The following is a 22,621-nucleotide window of genomic DNA, read 5'->3' on the forward strand; positions in this document are numbered from 1 at the left end:
AATCCAGATATTTATATGCTTTTGATTGTCACTTTCGGTTTCCTGGCTGGAAATACCCCAGAGAAAACATATTTATTCTCGGTTAATAACGGGTTACCCGGGAGAAAAGTGATTTATTCTCGGGATGGAACATTTGTAAGAAACTGGGATAATATTCAACCCTAATGCACATACAGGTTGATTCACAAGACACCAACCAAATAACTTACATATTCAGTATTTTCTTTTTTTTCTCACCTTTATTTAACCAGGTAGGCTAGTTGAGAACAAGTTCTCATTTTCAACTGCGACCTGGCCAAGATAAAGCATAGCAATTCGACACATACAACAACAGAGTTACACATGGAATAAACAAAACATACAGTCAATAATACAGTAGGAAAAAAACAAAGTCTATATACAGTGAGTGCACGCCTAATGGCGTTTTATGACCATGATATGACATTTCTTGTAGTGACTGAGTAAGCTTAATTGTAAAAGTAAGCCTCAAAAGTGCCATGTTTGTACAGTTTATTATGTGGAGGACACATTTAGGCAGCTAGGACCATACGCCAAGACCGTTCCTGCAGTCCAGTGCCGTCGTTGAAGTTTGGTCTCTAGTAATTTAGGAGGGCAACTTTATGAAGGCTTCCTCACAATGGCCATATCATACAAGGCTTTACAGACAGATATAAAAAATACATAGACTATTTTTATTGTTCACATTATTTGCATTGATGTATTGAAGTCAAGTGGTTCAGCATTCAAACGCAGTTTCGTGCACCACACAGGACAGCTTGGTAAAGCGACGGTCGGTGGAACTCTGTCGCCACCATGTGGGCAATTGTTTCAGTTCCGTTGTGGCAGCAACTCTACCAGAGATATTTGATACAAGATCAAATGTTATGTTAATATTATTATCTCCAAATTGTCCCCCACCCGTGATATATTATTATTCCAATGTAGCTGTTAATCTGGTTTTAATTTAACAACGCTTTCTCTCATTTCCGAATGGAGGGCGGGTGACCACGTGATCTTAAACCTACCAATTTGTTACATTGTAACAGTCAAACGTGGCTATTCCCGACGTTGATTATCTCCCAATCCATGCCACAAGTTTTTAAAAGCATTATCTTTGATGGAAAGCTTTTAGAGCTCATTTTGGTGTAATCATAGTCGAATTTGACGTGTCGGAGAACGGCACCTTCCTCCCGAAAGCATTGTGGTATCGCTTCTCGGCCTTTTGGCTAAAATCAAGAAAAAGATCGAGAGAAGTACCCGCGGGATCCACAAGGTGGTGCGATGTCGTCATCGGCCACGTCAGTCAGCAGCCGCTGGACTGAAGAATACGCTGCGTTTTCAATGGACCGGAAAAGATAGTTTGATGGAGAGAGATCGATTTGGGAAGGAAGTTCTCTTTGGACCGCTACGCCTGACAGCAGACGACGTGCACTGCCTGCAACAGAACACACCGATGCAACAGAACACACCGGAGAAGTTTTACGACGTGTCGTTCTACACCATCACCATCACCAGGCTGGAGGAGGTGAGAGGGCTTTTCCGCGCGAACGCGACAGCACCCGCCCTCAGTGCTTATCAAGTGGAGTCCCTGTGCAGGCACAATATGAGGGTGCTAACGGTGCACATGTTCAACCCATGGGTCACAGAATAAACATTAGTGTGCTACCTCAGCCGGTATGTGACCATCTTGCCAGGAGTGAGAGACATTAAGGACGCCCTTGGCATCTGGACAGGGAAGAGGCAGTTTCGTGTGCTGCTAAAGGAGGACGAGAGCGGCCATGATGGCTACCGCCGTCCTCCCGCTTCTTTTTCTATCGGAGCAGACAGGGGCTACCTTATGTATGCTGGACAGCCTCGTTTCTGCAGGAAGTGTAGCACCTACGGGCACCTCGCCGATGCCTGCACCCAGACAAGGTGCAGAAACTGTGGGACTCTAGGCCATATAATGAGGGATTGCACCGTGCCCAAGCGCTGCAGTCTGTGCAACTCTGAGGACCACCTGTTCCGTCACTGCCCGAAGGTAGCCCCCTCTTACGCCAGAGCGGTGAGCGGGAAAAGAGCGGAGAGCGGGAAAAGACCAGATGAGGGAGAAGGATTAGAACTACGCGCCATTGAGGAGGTGGTGGATGAGCTGGTGATGGAGAGAGAACTGCGAGGGTCTGAGGAGAGCGGGAGTGAGACGCCATCATCATCCCACGAGGAGAGCGGAGAGACAGACGGGAGTTGGAACAAGCAAGTGGAGGAGGAGAAGGGAGAGCCCACCGCGCCCTCGGCTCCGGAGAGCTGGACAACGGTGAGAGAGAGGAGGAAGTGCTCGGTGAAGAGGAAGCAGATGAGCCCTGTTTCCCCACTCATCAGCATGGAGGCGACTGAGAAGTCCGCTCTGGGGGGAAACCGCTTCAGTTGTTTTGAAAGCGGGAGGTCTGAGGAGAAAGGCGAGGGAAACCCGGGCAGCGCAGAGGAGACTCTGCTTTCCCTGTCAGGCAGCTCCATCGACAGCAGCGGTCTGGCACCCAGCGGTGTTCCAGCACCCACACAGATGGAGGGGGAGCAGGAGGAGGAGGAAAGGGTTTTCCCGACCACGATCTTTGTGGACAGTCCTCCCGCTGGGGACCACCGTTTCCCGGATAGGCCTCCTAACGAGGAGATGTATTTAAAGTGAGTCTGGAAAAATGTCATATTTTAGATAGTTGTCCGTTTCCCTCCTTATCCCATGTAGTCTTTTTTAAACCTAGCTAGCATAAATGTTAGAGGGCTTAGGAACCCAGTTAAAAGGGCGACTGTTTTTTCCCATTTGTCCTCCATTTGCTTCTCTGTGTTTTTTACAAGAAGTACATTTAAAAGATCAAAATGATGTGGAGAGGTTTACGCGGGAATGGGTTCAGGGAGAGTCGAGTTGGAGTGTCGGCGGGGTGCATTCTACAGGGGTTGGTGTTCTATGTGGGAATAGGGATTTAATAATAGTAGGAAGTTTTTCGGCTGTACACGGGAGGGTTTTAATAGTAGATATCGATTGGAGGGGTAAATGTTTTAGATTTATTAACGTGAATGCACCATCGACACCCAAGGAAAGGAGGGAAATGCTTAACGACCTAGACGCTATTTTTATGACAAACAGACAGGTGTTTATGGGGGGAGATTTTAATGTATCATACGACCGAGGTAATCTAGGAGGGTATATTGTAAAAAGTTTAATAGGTAAATATAATTTGGTTGATATTTATAGAGTGGCGCATGCGGATGATCCCGGTTTCACTTGGGAGAACAGTAGGGGCGCGAGGAGCCGAATAGATTATCTGTTTGTTCCGCGTGGACTCGGTGTGTCCTCTGCGCGCGTCACTCCGGTATTCTATTCAGACCAGACTGTGACAGTAGTATTAAAAACAATTGAATTTGGAAAAGGGTATTGGAAAATTAATAAGGGCATTTTACATGACACAACTTTTGAGACAAGATTTAGGTCTTTTTTCCAGGGCTGTGTAACTACGAAACCGTTTTATTCTACTGTCATAGAGTGGTGGGAGAGCACAAAATTAAGAATCAAGATTTTTATTCAGAATTTTTGCAAAGACAAAGTACAATACCCACAAAGAATTTTATAAGTTACAGAATGAACTAAAAGATCTACACATCCAAGGTAATTTGAATGGTGGTGGATTAGATAAAGACAAATTGTGTATCCTGCAGAAAAAGCAGCATGCCTTTTTTGAAAAGAAAGCTCGAGACTTCATTTTTAAAAGTCAGCAAGATAAATGGGAAAATGATGAAGTGCTCTGCATATTTTTTCAAACAAATTAAATCACGGGGAAAGAGGAGGACTATTTCTGCTTTATTGGACCAAAATGGGGAGATGGTTGAGGATGGAGATGGCATGCTTGGTGTCGCTACACACCACTTTTCTCAGCTATTTCAAAAACAAACAATCGATTATGAGAAGGGGACTCATTTTTTAAAATGCGTGGATGTGCAGATACCTTTCGATATTAGAGACCAATTAGAAGGGGAATTGAAATTAGATGAAATTTATATGGCACTGAAGAGCATGAAAGATAAAGTACCAGGAGTGGATGGGCTCTCTAAAGAGTTTTACATAGTTTTTGGGGATTTAATTGGATGTCATCTGTTGGAAGTGTTTAGAGGTATATTTGGTTTGGAGCATATGGGAGGTTCAATGTGCGAGGGGGTAATCTCTCTACTTTACAAAAAGGGAGACCAAGACATTAGCAAATTGGAGACCTTTAACAATGTTGTGTGTTGACTATAAATTATTAAGCAAAGCCATAACTAATCGCCTATCTTCTGCCATGGCATATGTTGTTGGTTTAGACCAAACATGCGGTGTGGTGGGGAGAAAATTAACCTGGAACTTGCAATTGCACAGAGACGTTCAAGCATATTTAGAGGAAAGGCACCTGCCAGCTATTACTGTGAATTTGAACCAGGAAAAAGCCTTTGACATGGTACGCCATGAGTTTTTATTTAGAGTTATGGGAAAATTTGGTTTTGGAAATAATTTTATGAAATGGGTAAAAATTCTTTATAGTAATGTGGGTAGCAGGGTAAATATTAATGGGAATATTGGAACTGTTATCAAGCAATTACGAGGTGTCAGACAGGGGGACACTATCTGCTCTATTGTATGTTTTATATATTGAACCTTTCGCATGCGCAATTAGGACAAATTACAACATCAAAGGCATCCGTTTACCCGGAGGGGATATTCTAAAAATTTCGCAATATGCGGACGACACGTTTTATATTTACAGGACGACCTGAGCTTGAAAGAGTCTATCAAAGTCATTGATGAATTCTCTATTGCCTCTGGGTCAAAGATAAACAAAAATAAAACAGAAATAAAATATATGGGACAGTGGAAATGGAGAACTGATCAGTTATGTGGTTTGACTGTGCACAGGACCAATGGTAGTGCTCGGCATATCTTTCGGAAATGAATTTAAAGATGACATGTTTAATTGGAAAGAAAAACTAGTATCGCTTAATAAAAGATTGGGACTGTGGAAAGTGAGGCGACTATCCTTTAGTGGGAAGGTGTTAGTGCTGAAGGCGGACATTCTGCCTTCATTACTTCACCTTGCCTATGTGTTTCCTATGCCGGTGTCTCTCAGAAAAACTTTCATACGGGCACTGTTTAATTTCTTTTGGGGGGGATATGAGTACATCCGTAGAGATCGGATGTACCAGCCTATAGAGGCTGGTGGAAGGGATTTCCCTCATATTCCTCTCAAGCTAGATGCGTTGTTCTATTCAAACGTTTGTTGTCTTTTGTCGTCTTCTGTACACAAATGTCACATTTTAATCAAATTCTGGCTGTCTGTACTGTTAAGGTTCATGGTGGAATGGGATAATAGTAAGCTGAAAGTATCCCATTACATTTTAAGAAAATAGTGGAATGGGCAAAGAAAACCCCTGTCTGCAAAGTAAAAGAAAATGTAATCAACCACAGATTGCTATACGCGAAAGTAATAGAAAATTGTCGTCCTAGAGACCGATTACCAATATCGCCTTCCACCTGGCTACGGACACAATTAAAAGGTTTAGACAACAGACTGAAAGATTTTAATTGGCTTGTTTTACACAGACGTCTTCCGGTCCGATCAACATTATATGATCATAATTCGACCCTGAATAAATTTTGTCCCAGGGACAATTGTTTCGCAATTGAAACAATTCCCCATGTTTTATGGGAATGTTCCTTTGCCAAATTAGTTTGGAGAAAAATTAAACTTTTTTGAGATTTAAAAAAACATTGATTATGAAGAGGTAGCCAAACTTGAACTAAAAAAATGTGGAAAGGGTGCAATTATTAGCATTAGTGACTCTGGTGTCCCTTATCAAGACCAAACTTTGGGAGGCCAGATGTGGTGCGGTCAATGACACCCTCAAGTGGTCACCGACGGGATTAGTTGAATTTATAAAACAGGACATTTGGAAAAGAATAAAATTCGAAATAGATAAGTGGGGCATTGTATCAGTGAAACAGAAATGGAAAGGGATTTACCCTTCACTGTAAATGTTTTTAGAGCCAATTGAAATGTAGGCTAAGCCTTTGTACATATTTGATATACACTGAGGTTTATTCAGAATTCACTTTGGTATATGTATATGTTTGTATTTATAGAATTCTTTGTATTGTTTTTTGGAGATTGTTAGAGGCAAGTTAAACTTGAATGTAATAATACTGGTCAGGTTCTGCAGAACAGCACTTTTTTGAGTAGTTTTGCTATTGTTATATTGTTACACTACTTTTGGATACTGTTTTTATGAATCGATGTTATGTAATGCACTGATTTTGTAATTGTATTTCAATGAGAAATGAAAATAAAAATTCTTTTTCCAAAAAAATAAAAATCTGTTCTTATCAGTTTAATATCTGATACGTCCCCTATCTGGGGAACATATATTAAATAGATTTTTGGAACAGGGAGATGGAATAGGGGCTTGCTCCGTCCACTCCACGCATCGACCTGGTATTGCAGTACCTCCAGGAACGTTGCACCCCCTGTCATTGTAAAGATAAATCAGGCAGCGACAACAGAGTTGATCGGTTTTCATTTGTTAGGATCATGATGTATATTGTATTTTCACATTTGCGAAAGTTGACTATGATAGCTGATGTGAATGCTGCGTTAATCTTCTAATCAAAGTTTATTCTTCATGCGCACGGATACACGGTACAGTGAAATGCTAACTTGCAAGCTCTCAACAGTGCAATACGCATTATCAAAAATATACAAATAGCTAAGTAATAAAAGTAGTTAAAACAAACAATTGTTATGATTGGAAATATATACACAAGGAGAATGAATATACAGTATAAACTATTAAATGTGCTAAAGTCATGTACTGGTAACATGGACTGCCTCACATACCAGTAAAGCATATTGTAATGACCTGACTAGATCGTAAATGAACAATTGTCCAGACAGAGGATTGAGTTTGCGAATTGACGGTTTATTAAACCAACTTTACACAGGCTACTGTTTGGCCGTAGCCCACGCCAAATAAATGACAGATAACCCACAAGCCAATTGTGACCTTCTCTTGTGAAGCCCAGACGTAAAGAGAGAGAACAAAGGCTAAACCTGGTCTTAACTTCCAATGCTCCAACCCCCCTCCACGCCACTCCGCCAACTGCCAGGATGCCCGGCATCAGAACATTCCAGGCATTCCCGTGATTGGCAGATAGCAGGTTGATTGACATGTCGGACCCCGCGAACACTGGGTACTGGTCAGTACAACACAACCACCTACTAGCCTAACACATAACACACAGCTGTCTGTGCGGGTCGCTACACAGCCCCCCCACCACAAAGTCCCTCGTCCCCGAGGGAACAAACAAAGTCTCTGAAGCGACCCGGAGGTCTCCTTTGCCTGCGTGGCCGTGATGGTCGCAGAGTGCCCCTCTGGGAACCAGGGGATGAAGGCAGGGATATGGGGGACAAGGAAGCGGGAACGGGTAATACAGTCCGTGGCTCTGGGGAACCACGCGGTGACACAGGGGGGGAGACAGGGGGAGTGGGCTGTCTGGAGCCTTGTCTGCGGCACCTGGGGGTGGGTGCCTGGAGAATGTCATTGCCAGAGAGGGGAATTGTGGGGGTTCCTGGGGTTTGGGGAGAAGAGGCCCCTCTGTATGGGGCTAACCTGTCCCGGTGCAGTGCCACCTTTCTCCCCCTGGGAGGAAGCTGCACCCGGTAAACAACCTCCCCTACCCTCTCCAGGACACTGCAGGGTCCCACCCAGTGACTGTCCAACTTGGGGCATCTGCCTTTTTTCCTTAGGGGGCTGTAGACCCAGACCAGCTCCCCAGCAACAAAGTGCATTCCCCGGGTGTGCACGTCATAGCTCCTCTTCTGCCTCACACCTGCATTCACCAGCTGCTCTCTGGCGAAGGTGTGGGCTGTCTCCAGGCGGTCCTGGAGTCTCCGGGTATACTGCGGCCCCGGGGGAACATGAGGGCTATCCAGGGGCCGACGCCATCTCCGCAGGGGTGCGGATCTACGCCATCTCCGCAGGGGTGCGGATCTCTCTCCCCAGCATGAGGAGGGCAGGCGTGCAGGAGGTGGAGTCTTGGACAGCGGAGCGGCATGCCATGAGGACCATAGGCAGGTACTTGTCCCAGTCACGCTGGTGTTTGGAAGAGACGATGGCCAGCTGCTGTCCAAGCGTTTTGTTGAAGCGCTCCACAAGGCCATCACTTTGAGGATGGAGAGGAGTAGTGCGGGTCTTGTGCATACCCAGCCTCTCACACATGGTGGCGAACACACGGGACTCAAAGTTTCTGCCTTGGTCGCTGTGGATGGACTCTGCAGCTCCAAACCTGCTGAACATCCCCGCTGTCAGGGCGTCGACGATGGTCTCTGCCTCCTGGTCAGGCAGAGCATAGGCCTCGGCCATTTTGTGAAATAGTCCATGGCCGTGAGCACCCAGCGGTTTCCACTGTCTGTGGTGGGGAACGGCCCAACTACATCCACTCCCACCCTCTCCATGGGAGCCCCCACTGGGAACTGTTGGAGCTGAGCATGAGAGCGGCCTGGGGGGCCCTTTCTCGCTGTGCAGTTGTCACAGCGGCGACAAAAGTCATCCACATCCCTCTTGTGCTGCCCCCAGTAGAAGCCCTGACGGAGACGGCGCAGTGTTTTTGTGACCCCAAAGTGTCCGGTCCCCACCCCCCCATGAGTACTCTGGAGCACAGCCTCCCGCAATGCTTTTGGGACCACCACCTGCCACCTCTCCTCTCCCGTAGCTGACTCCTTCCATGCCCGCTGTAGCACGCCATCAGCCAGCCGCAGTCTCTCAAACTTTGACCACAACCCTTTGGTCGCGAGTGAGAGCGCTGTCACCTCTTCCCATGGTGGCCTCACCTGCGCCTCTACCCACTGTAGCACTGGCTGTAGGTCTGTGTCCCGTCCCTGCTGCTGCCCCCATTCAGCCACGTCGACAGTCTGCAGCTCACAGCAGACAGGCCCGCTCGCCCGACACACTGTGGCACAGACCCCCTCCTCTGCACACAGCTCTCTCTCCCGTCCCTCTCTCCGTTCACAGTGGCGGCAGCCGTCTGCAGTACAGGGCCGACGGGACATGGCGTTGGAGTGGCGTGCCCCTGCCCTGTGCACCACCGTGAAGTCATACGGTTGAAGCTCCTCCAACCAGCGTGCCACCTGCCCCTCTGGCTCTCTGAAAGACATGAGCCACTGGAGAGCAGAGTGGTCAGTCCTTACAGTAAAGGGCAGACCACCCAGGTAGTACTTGAAGTGTTTGACGGAAGCCACAACAGCCAAGAGCTCCCGCCGGGTGACACAGTAGCGGCGCTCATGTTTGTCAAATGTTTTGCTGAAGTACGCCACCACTCTCTCCCCCTCTGGCCCCACCTGGGCCAGCACCCCACCCATGCCCACATTGCTCGCGTCTGTGTCCAGGATAAAGGGCAAGGTGAGGTCAGGGGGGGCGAGCACGGGGGCCTCGATCAGTGCACGTTTGAGGGTGTTGAATGCCTCCTCACACTCCACTGTCCAAGTGAAAGCCTTGTCCTTCGGCAGCAGGCGGTTCAGTGGAGCAGCAACGCTTGAGAAGCCCCGTACAAACCTCCTGTAGTACGAGGCCAGGCCCAGGAAGCTCTTCAGCTGACGCTGGTCGGTGGGGGTGGGCCAGTCTCTGACAGCCCCTACCTTGTCCTCCATGGTGCTGATCCCCTCCTTCCCCACTCGGTGGCCCAAGAAGGACACCTCTCTCCTCATGAAGTGGCACTTCTTGGGGTGGAGCTTCAGACCTGCGGCAGCCACCCTCTCCAGCACACGCCGTAGCGCCCCCTGGGCTGACTGGAAGGAGCTGCCATGGGCCAGGATGTCATCGAGGTATACCAGACACTGCTGTCGGGGGATGCCATCCAGCACCCTGTCCATCAAACGCTCAAAAGTAGCTGGAGCGTTGCACAGGCCAAAGCACAGGACCTTGAACTGCCAGTGTCCTCTGTTAGTGGAGAACGCAGTTTTGGCTCTGGCCTCTGGGGAGAGGGGCACCTGCCAGTAGCCACTGCGGAGGTCTAGTGAGGAGAACCAGGAGGACCCCCTAACCAGGTCCAGCGACTCATCGATACGTGGTATGGGGTATGAGTCCTTCCTAGTTACCTCATTCAGCCGCCTGTAGTCCGCACAGAACCTCAGCTTGCCCCCCTTCGGAACCATGACGACTGGCGCCGCCCAGGGGCTGTCTGAGGGCTCAATGAAGTCTGCCCGCTGCATCTCCAACACAGCCTTGTCTGCCGCCTCCTGGCGTGCCAGCGGAATACGGCGGGGACGCACCTTGATGGGTCGAGCATCACCTGTGTCGATCTCATGCTGCACCAGATGAGTCTGACCCACCTCTTCCTCACTCAGCGCAAAGCTGTCTCTGAATTCAAACAGCAACTGCCACAACCGTTCCTGCTGCTCGGGGTCAAGACCAACACAGTTCCTCCCCCATATCTCCATCACTGTAGACAGTGTTCTCTCCTCTCCCATCTGGGGTAGCTGGGCTGGGGGGGCGCGGCCCGGGCTCACAGAGGGCTGTGTCATGGAGGTAGCTGGGGGAATGTAACACACCGCCGTAGGTGACAGGAAAAGTCACACACAGCTGTGGGGGAGGGGGGGCAGCCATGAGTCTCTGCTGCTTTAACTGTTGGAGTAAAGGGTTTGTTGGGTTGAGTGAATGTGACATTAGGGGGGGCCATGGTGACTTCCGGCCCTCCCTGGAAGCTCAGTGTGCCCCTATTTAGGTCTAACTGGCAGCCTGTGCTCCTAAGAAAGTCCAACCCCAGGATACAAGGGTCCTGCACAGCCGCCACCCACACAGGATGACGCACAGTCCTGCCCCCTACTGTCAGAGTCATTATTCCCTTCCCTTTCATGGGTGCCAGCTCACCTGTGACTGTGCGGAGCTGCACAGTTGTAGGCTCACACTGAGTCCAACCTGGCACAATATCTGGCCTCACCAGGGTTACTGTGGACCCAGTGTCCACCAGGGCGGAGCAGGGCACCCCCTCCACAGTGACAGGGACATGACAAAAGTCCCCAACACAGGTCCGGCCCACCACAACAACAGGCTCCATCCGCTTGCCCTCGTCTGCTTCTGGGGGAAGTGGAGTCTTGCTTCCCCGTCTGTGCCGGTGGGCTCCTCCTGAAGAAGATGGTGGTTGGGATAGAAAGCCAGGGGTCCGCACTACCCGGTCTATGCGGACCCCGAGCCGTTTCCCTGAGCTCTGGGGGACATGGGGCAATATCGGCGCAGATGGCCTGGCTGGCCACAACCCCAGCAGACCCTGGGACCAGGGCGTGTGTTTCGTGCCGCCTGTAGCGACACAGCACGAATGAGTTCTGTCATTTCGGCCACCCATGCAGGCTTTTCCGGCTCCGGGCTGCTCTGCCCCCCAGCTCGCACAGAGGGTGTGTCTCCCTGCACCCCCACCAAAGCCCCAGCTGAAGCCCACACCAGCTCCCTCTCCAAAGCCATCTCCAAGGCTGTCTGCAATGACTCAGGATGAGCCAGCTGGGTCTGTATGCGCAGCTCCGTAGGAGAGAGCGCCTGTATGAACTAGCTCGCTCTGCACGGAGGGGGGCATGTGAGCATATGCCCGCCGAGAGAGGCTCTCAATGTCATTAGCTAGCACCCGTAGAGGCTCTCCAGGCTGCCTGCGTCTATTACTCAGTTCGGAGCGCAGTAGCCCGGGCTGTACACACTGTCCATAGCGCCTCCTCAGTGCTCCCACTAAAGCACCATAATCATGTCTGTCCTCGGGGCTAATCAATATCAAACAGGCCAGAGCTTCATTCGTGAGGCATAAAGCCAACTACAGTGCCCTTTCTTCATCCGACCACCCCCTAAAATGAGCTAACAGTTCAAACTGAGCATGAAAAGCTTCCCAATCAGCCTTACCGGAATACTTCGGGGTCTTAACAGATACGGACGCAGCCGGGAACTGGGCGCCGCCATGTTTGTTTACATCCTGAGCCCCAGATTCCTCGTCCCGCCGCGTCGACGTCACCCCTTCGGTCCGCCCACCAGAATCCGCGCGAAACACAGTCGACGAAGCACTCATGCCCGCTTCAGCCGCCATCACTCTAACGTCCTCCCTCAAGCGGCCTCTGGGCTCCGACGCCCTGGCGATCTCCTCAGCCAGAACCTCCGACGTCCATGCACACGCACCCCTTTGGCTATAATCGTCCCCTACCTCCACCTTCACTTTCGGATTCCCTCGAAGCATTTTCAACCACCGTTCTCACCTACGGTAGCTAGCCACATAAGTCAGCTAGCTGGCTAACTTTTATCAACGTTTTTACTTCTGACACCAATGTAATGACCTGACTAGATCATAAATGAACAATTGTCCAGACAGAGGATTGAGTTTGCGAATTGACGGTTTATTAAACCAACTTTACACAGGCTACTGTTTGGCCGTAGCCCACGCCAAATAAATGACAGATAACCCACAAGCCAATTGTGACCTTCTCTTGTGAAGCCCAGACGTAAAGAGAGAGAACAAAGGCGAAACCTGGTCTTAACTTCCAATGCTCCAACCCCCCTCCACGCCACTCCGCCAACTGCCAGGATGCCCGGCATCAGAACATTCCAGGCATTCCCGTGATTGGCAGATAGCAGGTTGATTGACATGTCGGACCCCGCGAACACTGGGTACTGGTCCGTACAACACAACCACCTACTAGCCTAACACATAACACACAGCTGTCTGTGCGGGTCGCTACAATATTTATTGGGCCTAATAAAGAAGTCAATTAAATGTTAATTTTTTATGTGGCATAAACACAACCAGTCATGATATTTATCTGATTTGTCAAACAAATCACTTCAAAATGTAGGATATTTTTGTGCATGTTGTTCCACTCCAAAATGATTTCAGCATCCAAACTGCATGTATAACCTATTATTATTATTATTTTATTTAACTAGGCAAGTCAGTTAAGAACACATTCTTAATCACAATGATGGCCTACCAAAAGGCCTCCTGCGGGGGCTGGGATTAAAAATATAGGACAAAACACATAAAAGAGACAACACTACATAAAGAGAGACCTAAGACAACAACATAGCAAACTAGTGCCGACAACATAGCATGGCACAACAACATAGCAAACAGTGCCATTTGATGTATGTAAATAGACATCTGTTACAAAACACCAAAAAGTTTGGCTAATGAAGTTCAGCAATTGCCATTGATTGGGTCTACATTAATTGATGCGCCTTGCTGACAAATTAACCTTTTCTGTAGCCTGAAAAGTCGTAATGTGTCTACCATGTATGTAGCCTATTGTATAACGGCTTATTAAATGTATTTAATATGTCTCATCAGGCTCAGGTAGCATCAGGTTGGAATTTTCCTGCTGATCAAATCCAGATATTTATTTTGTTAGGTTCTAAATAAAGAGTAAAAACTCAGTAAAGCTCAAACCGTTTATTCACCCAATGGGTCAGACTGCTGAACAGAACAAGTCTCCTACTCTTTTAAGCGTTACATCTCTATTGCTTGGCAGGAAGTTAAGTGATGTGGGCAATAAACGGTTCCTTCTCCCTTAATGAGACCTGACCTGGGCCCCCATTCCTCACTAATCCACAGCTCTCCACCCTTAGTGACTGCAACCCATGTGATTGCCTTTCATTTACTCAGTAACATTCTAAGCCCCTGGCTCATATGCAAACTTAATTGACTCCACCATATACATACCTCCTACAGATGCCCATTAGCTTCTGGTGTAGAAACCAGACTGTGGCCCTTCTCATTTCCATAGGATACCTGATGATTAACAATATTTCAACTTTAGAAGTCAGAACCCATCAGTTCTTTTGAACTTTACCTTCATACTGTTCAACATTTATATAACCTTGGAAATTACTTAATGAACAAACAATGATAAAACATGAACAAAAAAATAAAACATGATTTAACATTCACAGTTGATTATGTTTACACATCCAAGACATATGGCCTCTGTTCTATATGCACACTCTTATTTCCATCTCTCGTCAGACAACAGAATGACATTTTGACTTTCTCCATTTTAGCTTCTGGTTCCTAAGAGAGTTATAGCATAAGACTTGAAAAGCAAAAAGAAACACAGAACATAACAGTATTAATGTGTTAAGCTATGCATTATTATATATGCAAAAAAAAAGAAAAAAAAGTTTGATAACATGACAATTCCCACTCTCTCTTCACCTGACTCTATGCCTTCAGGATACTTTTCTGCTGGGTTCCACAAAAATGAAGGCCCTAAAAAACCTCCTCATGCTTTCACCCAGTCTTCCCCCGTCTGGCCACAGGTTCCAAGAGGTGTTCTCAAGCCATGTCATTTTCACTTTGCTCCCCATCTCCTTCCTCCTCCATGGCCATCATAACGTTTGATCTTGATCAGTCGGTGGAACTCTGGCGCCACCAAGTGGACAACTGCTTCAGTTCCGTTGTGGCAGCAACTCTACCAGAGATATTTGATACAAGATCAAATGTTATGTTAATATTATCTCCAAATTGTTTCCCCCCCACCCGTGATATATTATTATTCCAATTTCTGTTCATTTGGTTTTAAAGTAACACTTTCTCATTTCCGATTGGAGGGCGGTTGACCCACGTGACTTTGAACCTACCAATTTGTTACTTTGTAACAGTCAAGTGGTTACTCCCGACATTGATCAAATCTATGCCACGATTTAAAAAAAGCATAATCTTTAATATTTGGCGGAAAGTTTACAGAGCTCATTTTGGTGTAATCGAATTCGACGTGTCGGAAAACGTCACCTTCCTCCCAAAAGCATTGCGGTATCGCTTCTCTGCCTTTTGGCTAAGATCAAGATAAAGATCGAGTGCAGTACCCATGGAATCCTCAAGGTGGTGCGATGTCGTCGGCCACGTCACAGTCAGCGGCCGCTGGACTGAAGAACACGCTGAGATTTCAATGGACCGGAAAAGACAATTTGATGGAAAGAGTTCGTTTTGGAAAGGAAGTTCTTTTTGGACCTCTACACCTGACAGCAGACGATGTGCACTGCCTGCAACAGAACACACCCGAGAAGATCTAAGATGTGTCGTTCTACACCATCACCCGGCTGGAGGAGGTGAGAGGGCTTTTCCGCGCGAACGCGACAGCACCCGCCCTCAGTGCCTTTCAAGTGGAGTCCCTGTGCAGGCACAATATGAGGGTGCTAACGGTGCACATGTTCAACCCCTGGGTCACTGAAGAAACTTTAGTGTGCTACCTCAGCCGGTACGTGACCATATTGCCAGGAGTGAGAGATATATTAAGGACGCCCTAGGCATCTGGACAGGGAAGAGGCAGTTTCGTGTGCTGCTAAAGGAGGACGAGAGCGGCCATGATGGCTACCGCCATCCTCCCGCGTCTTTTTCCATCGGTGCAGACAGGGGCTACCTTATGTATGCTGGACAGCCTCGTTTCTGCAGGAAGTGTAGCACGTACGGGCACCTCGCCGATACCTGCACCCAGACAAGGTGCAGAAACTGTGGGACTCTCGGCCATATAATGAGGGATTGCACCGTGCCCAAGCGCTGCAGTCTGTGTAACTCTGAGGACCACCTGTTTCGTCACTGCCCGAAGGCAGCCCCCTCTTACGCCAGAGCGGAGAGCGGGAAAAGACCAGATGAGGGAGAAGGCATGGAACTACGCGCTATTGAGGAGGTGGTGGATGAGCTAGTGATGGAGAGAGAACTGCGAGAGTCTGAGGAGAGCGGGAGTGAGGCGCCATCATCATCCCACGAGGAGAGCGGAGAGACGGACAGGAGTTGGAACAAGCAAGTGGAGGAGGAGAAGGGAGAGCCCACCGCGCCCTCGGCTCCGGAGAGCTGGACAACGGTGAGAGAGAGGAGGAAGTGCTTGGTCAAAAGGAAGCAGATGAGCCCCGTTTCCCCACTCATCCGCATGGAGGCGACTGAGAAGTCCGCTCTGGGCGGGAATCGCTTCAGTTGCTTTGAAAGCGGGGAAGTCTGAGGAGAAAAGCGAGGGAAACCCGGGCAGCGCAGAGGAGACTCTGCTTTCCCTGTCAGGAGCGAGCTCCATCGACAGTAGCGGTCTGGCACCCAGCGGTGTTCCAGCACCCACACAGATGGAGGGGGAGCAGGAGGAGGAGTACAGGGTTTTTCCGACCCCTATCTTTGTGGACAGTCCTCCCGCTGGGGACCACCGTTTCACGGATAGGCCTCCTAACGAGGAGATGTATTTAAAGTGAGTCTGGAAAATGTCATATTTTAGATAGTTGTCCGTTTCCCTCCTTATCCCATGTCGTCTATTTTTAACCTAGCTAGCATAAATGTTAGAGGGCTTAGGAACCCAGTTAAAAGGGCGACTGTTTTTTCCCATTTGTCCTCCATTTGCTTCTCTGTGTTTTTTACAAGAAGTACATTTAAAAGATCAAAATGATGTGGAGAGGTTTACGCGGGAATGGGTTCAGGGAGTTGAGGTGGAGTGTCGGCGGGGTGCATTCAACAGGGGTTGGTGTGCTATGTGGGAATAGGGATTTAAAAATAGTAGGAAGTTTTTCAGCAGTACACGGGAGGGTTTTAATAGTAGATATCGATTGGAGGGGTAAATGTTTTCGATTTATTAACATATATTCACCATCGACACCCAAGGAAAGGAGGGAAATGCTTAATGACCTAGATGCTATTTTTATGACAAACAGACAGGTGTTTATGGGGGGAGATTTTAATGTGTCATATGACCGAGATAATCTAGGAGGGCATCTTGTAAAAAGTCTAATAGATAAATATAATTTGGTTGATACTTATAGAGTGGCGCATGCAGATGATCCCGGTTTGACTTGGGAAAACAGCAGGGGCGCGAGGAGCCGCATAGATTATCTGTTTGTTCCGCGTCCTCCGCGCTCGTCACTCCGGTATTCTATTCAGACCACAGTTGCCTGTCTGTGACAGTAGAATTAAAAACAATTGAATTTGGAAAAGGGTATTGGAAAATTAATAACGGCATTTTACATGACACAACTTTTGAGACAAGATTTAGGTCTTTTTTCCAGGGCTGTGTAACTATGAAACCGTTTTATTCTACTGTCATAGAGTGGTGGGAGAGCACAAATTTAAGAATCAAGATTTTTATTCAGAATTTTTGCAAAGACAAAGTACGTAATACCCACAAAGAATTTTATAAATTGCAGAATGAACTAAAAGATCTACACATCCAAGGTAATTTGAGTGGTGGTTAGATAAAGACAAATTGTGTATCCTGCAGAAAAAGCAGCATGCCTTTTTTTTTAAAGAAAGCTAGAGACTTCATTTTTAAAAGTCAGCAAGATAAATGGGAAAATGTTCTGCATATTTTTTCAAACAAATTAAATCACGGGGAAAGAGGAGGACTATTTCTGCTTTATTGGACCAAAATGGGGAGATGGTTGAGGATGGAGATGGCATGCTTGGTGTCGCTACACACCACTTTTCTCAGCTATTTCAAAAACAAACAATCGATTATGAGAAGGGGACTAATTTTTAAAAATGAGTGGATGTGCAGATATCTTTCGATATTAGAGACCAATTAGAAGGGGAATTGAAATTAGATGACATTTATATGGCACTGAAGAGCATGAAAGATAAAGTACCAGGAGTGGATGGGCTCTCTAAAGAGTTTTACATAGTTTTTGGGGATTTAATTGGATGTCATCTGTTGGAAGTGTTTAGAGGTACATTTGGTTTGGAGCATATGGGAGGTTCGATGTGTGAGGGGGTAACCTCTCTACTTTACAAAAAGGGAGACCGCAAGACATTAGCAAATTGGAGACCTTTAATGTTGTGTGTTGACTATAAATTATTAAGCAAAGCCATAACTAATCGCCTATCTTCTGCCATGGCATATGTTGTTGGTTTAGACCAAACATGCGGTGTGGTGGGGAGAAGATTAACCTGGAACTTGCAATTGCACAGAGACGTTCAAGCATATTTAGAGGAAGGCACCTGCCAGCTATTACTGGGAATTTGGACCAGGAAAAAGCTTTTGACATGGTAAACCATCCGTTTTTTTTTTTTTTAGTTATGGAAAAAAAAATTATGAAATGGGTAAAAATTCTTTATAGTAATGTGGGTAGCAGGGTAAATATTAATGGGAATATTGGAACTGTTATCAAGCAATTACGAGGTGTCAGACAGGGGGACCCTCTATCTGCTCTATTGTATGTTTTATATATTGAACCTTTCGCATGCGCAATTAGGACAAATTACAACATCAAAGGCATCCGTTTACCCGGAGGGGATATTCTAAAAATTTCGCAATATGCGGACGACACAGTTTTATATTTACAGGACGACCTGAGCTTGAAAGAGTCTATCAAAGTCATTGATGAATTCTCTGTTGCGTCTGGGTCGAAGATAAACAAGAATAAAACTGAAATAAAATATATGGGACAGTGGAAATGGAGAACTGATCAGTTATGTGGTTTAACTGTGTGCACAGGACCAATGGTAGTGTAGTGCTCAGCATATCTTTCGGAAATGAAATTAAAGATGACATGTTTAATTGGAAAGAAAAACTAGTATCGCTTAATAAAAGTTTGGGACTGTGGAAAGTGAGGCGACTATCTTTTAGTGGGAAGGTGTTAGTGCTGAAGGCGGACATTCTGCCTTCATTACTTCACCTTGCCTATGTATTTCCCATGCTGGTGTGTCTAAGAAAAATTTTCATACGGGTATTGTTTAATTTCTTTTGGGGGGGATATGAGTACATCCGTAGAGATCGGATGTACCAGCCTGTAGAGGCTGGTGGAAGGGATTTCCCTCATATTCCTCTCAAGCTAGATGCGTTGTTCTACTCAAACGTTTGTTGTCTTTTGTCGTCTTCTGTACACAAATGTCACATTTTAATCAAATTCTGGCTGTCTGTACCGTTAAGGTTCATGGTGGAGTGGGATAATAGTAAGCCAAAAGCTGAAAGTATCCCATTACATTTTAAGAAAATAGTGGAATGGGCAAAGAAAACCCCTCTCTGCAAAGTAAAAGAAAATGTAATCAACCACAGATTGCTATATGCGAAATTAATAGAAAATTGTCGTCCTAGAGACCGATTACCAATATCGCCTTCCACCTGGCTACGGACACAATTAAAAGGTTTAGACAACAGACTGAAAGATTTATAATTGGCTTGTTTTACACAGACGTCTTCCGGTCCGTTCAACATTACACGATCATAATTTGACCCTGAATAAATTTTGTCCCAGGGACAATTGATTCGCAATTGAAACAATTCCCCATGTTTTATGGGAATGTTCTTTTGCTCAATTAGTTTGGAGAAAAATGTAACCATTTTTTGAGATTTTAAAAAACATTGATTATGAAGGGGTAGCCAAATTTGAACAAAAAAAATGTGGAAAGGGTGCAATTATTAGAATTAGTGACTGGTGTCCCTTATCAAGACCAAACTTTGGGATGCCAGATGTGGTGCGGTCAATGACATCCTCAAGTGGTCACCGACGGGATTGGTTCAATTTATAAAACAGGACATTTGGAAAATAACACAATTCGAAATAGATAAGTGGGGCATTGTATCAGTTAAACAGAGATGGAAAGGGATTTACCCTTCATTGTAAATGTTTTTTATAGCCTATATATAATTGTATTCCATAACTAAAATTGAAATGTAGGCTAAGCCTTTGTACATATTTGATATACACGGAGGTTTATTCAGAGTTCACTTTGGCATATGTGTATGTATAGAATTGTTTGTATTGTTTTTGGAGATTGTTAGAGGCATGTTAATCTTGAATGTAGGCTTATAATACTGGTCAGGTTCTGCAGAACAGCACTTGAGGAGTTTTGCTATTTTTATATTGTTACGGTACTTTTTGATACTGTTTTTATGAATCCATGTTAATGCACTGAATTTGTAACTGTATTTGAATGTGAAATTAAAATAAAAATTACCCCCCCCCCCAAAAAAAACAAATCTGTTCTTATCAGTTTAATATCTGATACGTCCCCTATCTGGGGACCATATATTAAATTGATTTTTGGAACAGGGAGATGGAATAGGGGCTTGCTCCGTCCACTCCACAAATCGCCCTGGTATTGCAGTACCTCCAAGAACGGTCCACCCCGTCACTGTAAAGATAAATTAGGCAGAGACAACAGAGTTGATTAGTTTCAGTTTGTTAGGATCATGATGTATTTTCACATTTGAGAAATTTCATCTCAATGACTTGACCAGCACTATCTAGCCATCAGTCTTCTAATCAAAGTTTATTTGTCACGTGCATGGGATACAGGGTGTAAACAGTACAGTGAAATGCTTACTTGCAAGCTCTGTGCTGTACACATCAAAAATATACACAAATAGCTAAGTAATAAAGTAGTTAAAACATATACAATTGTTATGATTGGAAATATATACCCAAGAATGAATGTACAGTATAAACTATTAAATGTGCTAAAGTCATGTACTGGTAACATGGACTGCCTCACATAACGGTAACGTTATCTGAGGTATTTGTCTGAAGTCATTATTTGATAGGCCTGCTATTTTCATAAGACTCAAATATATGCGGTTGAAATGTATACAAGGTTTGTAACTCATCTGCCTGTGTTAAAGTAACGATGTCTGTTTATCCCATTGATTCCATTTCTGATTTCACACTGCAATTTTTAAAGTGACAAACTTGATATAGTGTACCAAGGGTTATTCCTTCGCTTATGGCATATATACACAATACAGTCATTGGCTTACGCTGTCTCGGAAGCTAAGCAGGATCGGGCCTGGTTAGTACTTGGATGGTACACTGCCTGGGAACACCAGGTGCTGTAAACATTTCTGTCCCGCAGGATGTACTCTTGTACTATTTAATCAGGGAGCAATGATCTTTAAGTATTACAGTTTCTCTCAATCGCCTACTAGCATTTTTTGGAACAATGTTGTCGATTTTCAAAACAGTCAACAAGCAACAGAACTTTTGCAAAACAGTAAATGCTTTTTCAAAATGTAGTTGTCTTTTTCAAACAAAAACATTCCTAAAAAATATATATACGGTCAAAATTGCAAATACATTCATCAAAAGAACACGACTGCCTGTCAAAATATTAACACTATACTTTTCTCTTGAGTCCAAGACAAAACAAGGTTATTCTGTCTTTTAAAAATCCCAGTAGATCCATATTATTTGTAGTCACTAAATCATTATGATAAAAACTGGAAGTACAACTATCCAAAGGTGCAGCATTATGGGTAATTAATCACCTTTATGCATATATCACCAAACAATTTCAAACATCAAATTTGATTCCTGATAAATGAAATAAAATAAGCACATTGTGTGCATGATTCATTCATGGTATCACAATCCAATGCTATGTATTCAATACATAGGCTGGTTTGCTCAGTTTTGTAGACTTTCCATTGGCGTACAGAAACACAATCCACAACAGAAATCAGTAAAGCTGAATACAATGGGGCAACACAACTGATATGAATGTATAATCCTCAATCCACAACAAAGAAAAGCTCTATAATGGAAGGTCACATGTAGGAGATGACATAGGAGTCAGCCAAAGTTACTTAGAAGTAGCCCAACTTCATTCTCTGCATCTCTGAAAGTGATTTGTCAGGATGGAGCATTTGTAAAATAACAGGAAAATATTCCACCCTAGTCTGGTGGTTAAAAGGTGTTTAGCTGACACCTTTATATAAAGTGTATAAAGATCTTCCCTATTGTAGTTCCTAGTTGACAGTTGCCATGGTTATACAGCATTTTCTTATCTAATCTTGTCTCATCTCTTATTGCCTCACGGAAGGCGGCTTCCTGGGACTCATGGGAGGTAAGCACTTCCTGTATTTTTCCTCTCCAGCCCTCCTGATTGCTCTCCATGTTGGGAAAACTATACTTAAGGGTGGTAGGTTGGACGTGGAAGGAGGGCATTACGCGGGGGCTGCGACCTGTTAAGTGGCATTTATAGTAAACTGACTGACTGAACAAAAAGCTTTAAATATGTGACAATGCTGGTGCTTCCCTCCCTAGTGACACAGTAGACTAGGCACTGGGATATAATCCAGAAGGTCACAGTTTCTAATCTGGGCAATACCCGTTCTCAAAAAAATACTGCCATTAGGCAACTTCTAATAACAAGCATAACTTTGTCTCACAGGATTGTTCCCCGTTTCTGTTTTTAAAATCTCCAACATTAGTAGAATCACTATCACCATATTACACTAATTTTATTAGTCAAGCAGGAATGTTCCTTGTATGTTATAGGTGTTCTGAATAACAGCTCCCATCAAAATTTGCAGAAAACGAATGGATAGTTACAGATAGTGTTTATCTGCAGTAAAAGATATTAAACAGTGATGACAGGCATTGACAGGACGGTCACAGCCACACGTTCACTGGTTAGGTAGGACACAAGATATATTTTAGATAGGAGCAACAGTAGTGACACATGCCCTCAATGTGAAGTGATATTAATCTATAAATACAGAGCACAAGTACAACCCTTTTTATATAAACATTTTAAGGTAGTAAGAAAATAAACATTCACTTAATATTTCAATAAGTCACCTGCTAGCAAATCACCTGCTGGCAACAGCTAGCGTGACATTGTAGTGCAGTGACCAACCGTGCTAGT

At 45.4% G+C, this 22,621-nt stretch overlaps 1 protein-coding gene and 2 pseudogenes across 1 annotated transcript in view; all 3 read left to right on the forward strand.

The window, feature by feature from the left end:
* bin1b (bridging integrator 1b) overlaps positions 1-22,621 on the forward strand; it is a 53,916-nt gene that overhangs the window by 24,900 nt on the left and 6,395 nt on the right. The gene's annotated exons all lie outside the window — the stretch shown is intronic.
* On the forward strand, positions 6,346-6,522 carry LOC120051571 (annotated as a pseudogene).
* LOC120051572 lies at positions 19,929-20,108 on the forward strand (annotated as a pseudogene).

This window comes from Salvelinus namaycush, chromosome 7 (assembly GCF_016432855.1).
Source record: "Salvelinus namaycush isolate Seneca chromosome 7, SaNama_1.0, whole genome shotgun sequence".
NCBI classification, from domain to species: domain Eukaryota; kingdom Metazoa; phylum Chordata; class Actinopteri; order Salmoniformes; family Salmonidae; genus Salvelinus; species Salvelinus namaycush.